Genomic DNA, 9,029 nt, shown 5'->3' with positions numbered 1-9,029 from the left:
TGAGCCGAACCGTAAACAATGAGATAAAGGAGGGAGTGAGAGAAGAAAGAAAAAAAGATGTGCGTAGCGAACAGCTCCGAAATAATTTCGACCACCTGATGATTGTTAACTTGCAATTGCATTGCACAGCACACGGGTGCATTTGTGCGTTTCGCCTGCATCGAAACGCGACCGCCACTGCCGGGATCGTAACCTGGAACTCCAGCTCATTAGTTGAGCGCCCTAACCACTGAGAGGCCTCAGCGGGTAAAAAATACTGAGGGCACTAAAGTATGCTTACGTGCAGGAATGCGAAAGCATGAAACTTTCAGAAACGTTGGTTTTTCGTCTGCGACAATACGCGTTGTACTTTTAATTTTTTCTTGTAATCTTTAATGTTAAAGTTTATTTCCACTCTTATTTCAAAATCATTATTTCAATTTTTGTTTTTATTTGCTTCATTTTATTCTTTTATTTCTATTTCTGTTCATTAATTTTTAAATTTTTTCGTTTTATTGTGGTTTATTTTGATGATTTCTTCAGTTTGTTTGAATGAATGAATGAGCTGTTTATTAAGAAAGGGAGGCTCAAGGCCGTTTGTTGGGGAGTTGGGGTGTTAAAGAAGGGAAAAGTAGGGGTCTATCGATTCATGAAGTGACGGCATCGCTGGTCTAGCCACGCTTTGCACTCCTTTGTAGAGGCCACTTAGCATATTTGCCATTATCTTCCCAGAGCAGCTGAGGTAGTAAGGTAGCCCGGTAGTGTAACGGCCGTAAGTCGAGCACGGATACTCTGTTTGGCACGCTCTGGGCCCGAATTACGGAACTCGCTCTAAAGTTGTAGAGCGTTACGTCAAAATGACGACAGCATGACGACAAGGCTAGACGTCAACGCGTGACGGAACGCGGAATCAACCAATGGCTAGTAGGGTGCCGCCCCGGAAGCGCTTATTTGAACGACAAGAGGCCAATTTGCACGGCAAGGGGCCGTATGCTAACTTTTTTATAAGAATACGCAGTGAATAAAATAAACATTGTTTTATTCTTTCATAAAAGTGTATTTCACTCTCACTGCCATGAAGCAAAACAAGAAGGACATCCACTTTTGCAAATAACTGCTTTCGTGGGTAAGTTTTGTTGCCATGAGGGCGCGCTGGCAGATGTAAACACTGAACATGGCGGCCTTCTAAAAAACAGCTGATCCCACAGCTAGTTCCTGCTTTTTTAGGCGTCGTCTGAAATCTAGGTTCTATTTGGTTGTCCAAAGTGAGCGGATAACAATTATCGAAGCCAGTGAAGGTCACGGGCCTCCAGAAAGGAACCTGCACGAAACGTCGGGCCCGAAAATCGACGAAGACAACTTGAGGTAAGCCTGTGTTATTGGTTTAAAGATGCCACATGCCAAGCATATGATTTGGGTTCTGTTTCTTTCACTTTAGCAAATACAAGGCGTCCACGAAGCACGGCTTGTTGGATAAAATCAACTTTTTTGGCTTCATAAACGTCTGGCACAAATGATTCTGTTGGGAAGGAGCAAGAACCAAGCAAAGCGGTTGGGCGCACGCTAACAACCTTGCTCGTTTTCGGTCGTTCTTGGCTGTGCTATAAGTTGCTGCAGCGCAGCACACGCATATGTTCCTGTAAAGACATATTAGCCCGAACTCAGAGCAAAGGTTTTTCCCTGTTATTCCCTGCTTTCGAAAAGCGGAACAGAAACTATTCCCTGTTTGTTTTCCCCGCTGTGTTCGCTGCTGCAATTCTCTAAGCGGGAATTATAGTCTCGAAATGGCGCCAACACGAAGAATGCCGAGCGAGCAAGAGCTAATCGTAATAGAGTCTATGAAGAGCCATCCGCTCTTGGCTCGGGCTTCTGCCGACCTAACAAACTCATACACAGCTGTTGAAAAGCGCGAGCTGTGGATCCAGCTTGCGTCGATTCTCAACAACAAGGGGTCGGCCGTTTAAAAACATGATGTCTTTGCCTTGCGCCTTGCTAGCACTGTTTATTCCATCTGTGGTGTATTTTAGTCTCGGAGGAGGTGCAGGAATGCATAGACAAGTGGTTGAGCATTATTGATTGCTTCTCTTTTGCTAGTGCTCTTTTAGTTTCATGGTTTGCCAGTACCAATCAGCCGCACCTTTTACCCTGTTACAGCAGAGGAGATGAACGGGGAGCCTCAGCAAGTTGTCGACAAGACACACGGAGCCCCACAGACCGTGAGTTGGCTTTCCATTATTCAAGCTCCATACTACCCTTTCTGGCAGCTGATTGAAAGTAATAGCACTATACTCTCTGGCAGCATTTGCAGCAGTAGCCAAAATACTGCAGAGATTCTACAGTACACACAAAACTATCTCTCTCTGGCTTTGCCACGCAGTGCAGAATGTTTATTTCTCTTGCAGTGAGGCTGTGACATCTCCTAGAGTCTAGCAAATGTGCACATGAAATATGCTACTACAATGCTGCCCAAGATTGCTGTCCTGTATATTTATGTCAAGCCCTCTCACACATTGTACCAAATGTTTTGCGTATTCCACCGCGTGATGAGCACATTTTCTTTCCCGACAGCTACACCGGTGCCCTCGCCGCAGCCCTCACAGCAGCACACACCAGAGCTCCCACTGCAGCCCTCAACACGTGCCACGCCTAGCCTTCTTGGGAAGCGACGGCGAGACGATGGGGCCAATAAGGTGCTGCGCCAGATGCTGTATGAATCGCATCGTTTGGATTCCCTTACTGACGCCCGGAACCGCCAGGACGCTGCTTTTCAGCAAAGCACGCTGGAGGTGTGTACTCGCTGCGCACACTGCACTTTGAAGAGTCGAAGCCGTCACCTGAAGCATAAATATCAGTGCTCTCTTTTGAGCGCCTCTACTTCTGTTTTGACGCCTCTTGTGGGAGGTGGTTGGGACAGCTGAGTTTATGAAACTGACACGAGTCTTCTACAGCCATACTTTGTCCAAAATATCTCAGCACCTGAAATTTTACATAAAGCTTAAGCGAGATCTCAAAATTGGTTGTCAGTAATAATTTGTAATTGGAAGTATTTTTACATGCAGGCCATATGGGAGGTGACAGATGCTGTGCAGGCGTCAAATGGTCAGCAAGAACTGCTCATCCAGAATGTGAACCTACTGACGCTAATCTTACAAAAGCAGCTTGAGCCACCTGCACCACATTGAATTGTTCATATTTATGTCATTATTTGCTTGTTTTTATTTTTATGAAAGAACCTCTTCATATGTTTATATTTATTCAAGAACATTATTTACTTCTCTGCCAGGTGCAGACTCATTGAACTATTTTTAGTTTGCTTGCTAAAATTTCTGTTTTATGTGTTTGTTTATTTACATTGTCTGCTTCTCTGTCAGGTTTCTGTTTTTGTATTTATTCAAGATCATCTCGGTCATGTGCCATAGCATCATTTTTTTATTGTAAGCTCTGCAGGCCCGGATGCTTCACACTGTTTATTTTCTTCCAGTTATGTAATTTAAGCTCTGCCAGGTGTGAAAGCCTCCTATACTCTTTTATTTTCCATTCCTTTCAAATGTTTACCTGCAGCTGTGGCAGGTGCACAAGGCGCAATTTCTAGTGCTTGTTTTCTTTCATTGCAATATGTGGGGCAAAGTTGTTCTGAAGTGACTAGTTATGAAGGGCACCATAATATGGGGATTCTGGATAAATTTTGAAGACTTCGATTTTGTGTCTGTTAAGGTTGTTTGCATGTTCCTGAGTCGTTTTTTTTCGCATTACTTTTCCTGCTTTTCCGTAAAGTGTCCATTGTGTGCATTGTACCATGTTCTATCCTCAGTAGACCCGAGGAAAAATGAGGCTTGCCAGCATTCGTCCAAAGTCGCTTCTGAACTAGTGTTGAATGCAGGCAAAAAAAAATTTGGCGGATGCTTGAGCTCCGCCTTTAAAGGTATGATGCAACAATGTTAATATCTCTCGTTTGTGGATCCCTTTACAACTTCAAACGCAGCCATGTTGGCATCATCGTCTGTGATACTCGTGCGTCTTTTACACGTAACGTGATTTTTTAGTCCAGTAAAATCTACGAAGAGCAATGTCTTGTGTAGCACTTGCTGTGCATTCCACCAGTTATGCAATGTGTTTCAGAAAACTGCAAACCAGGGCTGCATCGAGCCTACAAGTCTGCACAACATGCCAAACCTGTGATTACTAGCATTCAAGCTGGCAGTCAAGATGAAGCTTTTTTTTTAAGGGGCAAACAGCGTGTAAGACTTAGACGGAAAGCAAAGAAAACATAGGACGAGTGCTCATCCTGTGTTTCCTGTGCTTTCCGGCTATGTCTTTCGCACTGTTCGCCTCAAAAATGTACAGCCAACTCGCCCGTTTGGCCAGAGTGTAAGATACAACTGTTATTGTGCAATCTCTGCGCAGCACTTGACAAGGCATATGCAAATCACTGTTGATGCTGCATGCTTTTGTTTCCCTGCTGTGTGTTACAGTTGGCAAACTAGTATGAACAGCTGTGGCGAAAAAAATTATTGTGACCAATGAATAAACGTGGTGCAAAAACAAACGATTTACTGGTTCCTAGCAGTCTCCACACCACACTTTTCCCTCGTGCACATTCATCAAACACATAGTTACAGCAAGCAACTGTTTGCCTAAGTGGGCAGGTCGACGTAAGCAACGGCGAAAGACGGTGTACAAGGATGCATTTCACTTGTTGGACGAGCTGTTTCGGCGTGTATTTCGACTTGAGAAGGAGAAAGTGCAGTAGCTGTGCGGCAAGCTTGCTGATGCACTGAAAGGCGTACTGGTGACCACTGCCGGTGGAGCAGCAGTTGGTGTGTGCACTTCATATCTTGACACTGGAGGCTTTCAAGCACACGTAAGAAAAAGTAATTTACAAATGCTGGAATGTGGCTACCAGTGGCCAAGGGCATCATATCACACAGGGGCTCGCGCACTAACAGAGGGCAATGGCACTGCCCGTAGCAAGAGTGGCTACGACAACTCGCCACGCCAGCACGGCGAGTCATTGCAGCCACAGCTGCCAGATGGTCTAGGGCTTACTGCCGGTGGTGCTGCTGTTGCTGCTGCTGCTGCCGCTGCTGCTGTCGCCGCACCATCTGCAGGTGTGCTTGCCTCTGCGGACGGGTTGTGCCAAAGAGGCCAATTATACGGTCTCGCATGGCTCTACCACGCAGGTAGGTCATGCGGGATCCTGTCCCCGCCAAGTACCCGGCAAGCAGAGGTGGTCCATTGTTGTCAGGGTCATCAGTAGTGTCGTCTTCGTCTGCAGCCAGGGCTTCTTCAAGACAGATGTTGTGCAACGCAGCACACGCTGCAATGATGACCACCGCCCGCTCCGGCTCGTAGTGGAGTGTCCGGTACCTTTGAAGGCACCAGAAGCGGCTTTTGAGAACACCAATGCAGCGTTCCACAACACATCGCATTGAGGCGTGTGCTGCGTTGTACTGCCCTTCTGCAGTGTTTGCACCACGATTCCCTGACATTGGTGTGAGCAGCCACGGCTCCAGTGGATATCCACTGTCTCCTGCACGACCAAAATTTGCAGTGAAGTGTGTTGTTGCCTATGTAATAAATGATTCATATCAAGCAGCTCAAAGCCAATATGCTGAACCAGAATTCATAGGCATGCAGAATATTCATGACTAAGGGGTACCTCTGTAAGCACAGCCTTCTAGGTTAATGATGTACTGTGATATCTTACACGACAATAACGATGTGCACACCTCTTCTGCCTTGATGTTTTACGCTTGAAATACGATTCACTTTATAACAATGTTTCTTGTGCCTCTGCACCAGCAGTAACAGTAAATACACAAAAATAAATACGATACATCATATTGTTGCATGTCATCCATGTTATAACCCGCCTCTTTTAGGTATGAGCCACTGCTGTAGCTTAATACGTGCTGTCGAAGTGCTGCTTACCCAGAAGAAACTCTCTATCCTCCAGCAGCCCGTGCTCCACCTTCCGACGCAGCCGTGAGTAGCGCCAAGAAAAGGCATCGTGACAAGACCCCGGGCAGCGAGGGTCGACCGCAAGGATCTTCATGTCTGCGTCGCAGATCTGCGAGAAACACAGGCAGACAATCTTGGACGTGAACTTCCACTGTCGAGGTCGCGGCTTTCGAACCCATGCGGTCAGAAAGCCAGTCTACTCACGATCATGGTGTTCATCGCATAGTATCCTTTGCGGCTCCAGAATGCTGCCCGGTTTGCTGGGTCTCCCCGCGGCTCTTTTATGGCAATCAGCGGGCCGTCGACGCAGCCGACGACGCCTGGGATGGTGCCGCGGGGAAGGAAGGTCGCCTTCGCTGCCGCTTTTTCCTCGGGGTGCGCCGGGAAACGCACCCATCCCTTCTGTGCGCCGACTTTGCAGATGGCCTCAGCCACACGCCGCACGCACTTGCTCACCGTCGGTTGTGCGAGGCCGACGGTCTGCTCGTTGCCGACGCACACTTGAAAGCCCCCGGAGGCAAAAAAAAACGGAGCGCACAGCACCTGCCGCCGCACCGACAAAACGCTCGTCCGTACGCCTCGCAGTTCGTCTGCAAGTTCGCCGCACAACCACTCCACTTTCTCCTTATCGAGTCGAAATAACCGACGGAACAGCTCGTCCTCGTACACCGTCCTTCGTCGTTGCTGGCGCCGACGTTGCCGGCTCCGCCACCAATAAACAGCAGACGACGCCGCCGCCATTTTCCCTCTAAAACTCTGTAGACCGACTCTTCGCGGTCGCAAAAAACAGTCTAAAACCGCGGGCATAATTAGGTGTTCAACGTCATGCGTTTTTTCTTGTCCGTGACGCCATTGCAGCTTCCCGTGACGCAACTTTTCAAAATGGCGCCGGCGACCAATAGGAGCGGGCATTTTAGAGCGCTCTCAATTGTAGAGCGGTCGAAGCGAGTTCCGTAATCCGGGCCCTGGTCTGCGCTTTAGGACAGCTAAGTTGTAGGACATAGCAGTATGGTCGTCGGTAACAGCGGCGGAAGGAGTGAGATACCCTCCCGAGCCGCGTTGTGAGGGGACTGATTCCCGTCGTAATCGCCCGAGCGTCAGGAACCCACGCGAGGCGGATGAGTACGTTGTGCGCTGAGAGGGCTCTGATTATATAAGCAATCTGCTGTGCAATTGGAATCGTCAAGAATGGGTTGCGAAGCTCACGCACGTCGTCATGTGAATTAGAGCATTCGATTTCGCGCGACGGGTCAGTTAGTAGCAGTGAATTGTCGGCCAGAATGTTTTCCACCTGCAGCAGAGCGCCGTATATAGCGAGCAGTTCCGCTTTTTATGCACCAATCGGGTGCACGAATAATACGGTAGACATTGGAACCTAGATTTTCACGGCTGCGCCATTCCATTGATATGGCGCTGTCTTTCAGGGATGCATCTACGTATATGCCTTCCTCATCTTGTTCTCTATCAGCGACCGTGTGTCGAGCTAGGTGGAGCCGTGCCGCCGCTTGTGCTCTGAGTGGAGCAGTACATCTGTAGCGGCCGAGGTCTGGACGAAGCCAGGGCGGTGCGGAGCATTGACTGCCCCAGCATTCCAAAGCTCATTCCTGTTTCGTGCAAATTCTGTGTGTTTCGTGCCAAGTTACAGTTTTCTCAAACATTTTGTGTAAAGGATGAAGGGCCACCGCCTCCTCAAGGGCAGTGATGCGGGTAAGCCCTGGTAGACCTGTTGTGGCGCGCAAAGTGGCCCTATGCAGTTCGTACGTGGGGCCACCGTCGAGAATCTTGTCAACTACTACCGCGCAAGCCAGCAACTGACAAGCCTCCGACCTTGCACCACAGTGCTTGCTTGGTATACAAGCGATGAGATGTAGGGCACTTTTCCGGGTGCTCCTGGGGCGTTTTAGCCAAGTACGATGACTGTTACAGCTGCTGACGGGCACACCGAGGATCTTGAGTGATCCGTTATGAGATGTGAGCACCTGGCCTGCCACGAGAAGCTGCAATTGGCGGGACCGGTTAGTACGACTCCTACCATCATTGCTGAGGAATTCAGTCTTCTCAGGTGCTAGTTCGAGGCCGAGCTCCGTTAGTAAGGTCTCCAGGCTATGCATCGCTACCTGCAGCTCGGCTTGCATGTAATCAACAGACTTAAAATCATTGGATTGTACCATCATTGCATTCGATTTCTTCTCTCAGTCCCTCCTTTATCCCTTTTCTTATGCCGTGGTTCAGGTGTCCACCGAGATGTGGACAGCTACTGCGCCATTTCAGTTCCCAAAAACCAACTTTCATTTTCTGGCAGCCTATTACACTTTAGGTAATGCATTTTAAATATAACAATTGACATAAGGCCCGCCCCCCAACGGCTCCTGCGCGCCCTGGCCTGCTGCCTCAGAGGTACAGCGAGAGATCGTCGGCATTGCGGGAAAGCGGAGCACACCCCTCTGTGCTGTGCAGCAGCTGGCCAGAGCCGTCATACACGAGGAGCTCCAGGACCATCTCCTCGTGTACACCGACGGCTCAGTGGCCCGCGACAGCTGCTCCCTTGCTGCGGCGGCCACCATACCCGCCCTGCGACTGCACAGCCAGCAACACGCAGCCTTCCTGGCTCCTCCACCACGGCGGAGTAGATGGGGATCCGGCTCGGGCTGGAAATGCTGCTCACCCTCGGTCCTCCGCCGCCCAAGAGTGCTCTGCTGTGTGACTCCCGCGCCGCCCAAAGCCGCCTGCAATCTAACGGCCGCGGTACCCCACTAGTGCGGGAAATTCGCTCGCGCATCGAGCGCCTCGCGCAGAGAGGTTGTGCCGTGCGTGCACAGTGGGTGCCCGGTCACTGCGGCATCGCCGGCAACGAAGCTGACGACCTCGCGACCGCTGCACACCAACTACCTGTCAGCGATCTGCCCCTTGCGCTGGAGGACGTGCGTGCGGCCATCCATGACCATCTCCGAAAGCAGCACCCCGACCCACGCATTGCGGGAGGTGCGCGCATCGACAGTGTCACCGGCTGTCGCGCACTTACACGGTCACAACGTGCAATGATCCTCCGCGCGCGCATTGGCTGCGTGTGGCCCGGGGAACGACGGGTG

General features: G+C 49.8%; 1 long non-coding RNA gene across 1 annotated transcript; it reads left to right on the top strand.

The window, feature by feature from the left end:
* Window positions 1-1,067: 1,067 nt before the first annotated feature.
* LOC144106467 (uncharacterized) lies at window positions 1,068-2,782 on the top strand. The gene is made up of 3 exons (XR_013309017.1): window positions 1,068-1,344; window positions 2,134-2,195; window positions 2,548-2,782. It is a non-coding gene; the product is annotated as an uncharacterized LOC144106467 (long non-coding RNA).
* The last annotated feature ends 6,247 nt before the right edge of the window (window positions 2,783-9,029 follow it).

This window comes from Amblyomma americanum, chromosome 10 (genome assembly GCF_052857255.1).
Source record: "Amblyomma americanum isolate KBUSLIRL-KWMA chromosome 10, ASM5285725v1, whole genome shotgun sequence".
Taxonomy (NCBI): Eukaryota; Metazoa; Arthropoda; class Arachnida; order Ixodida; family Ixodidae; genus Amblyomma; species Amblyomma americanum.
The sequence above is the reverse complement of the archived record's forward strand: the minus strand, read 5'-3'. Positions and strand labels throughout refer to the sequence as shown.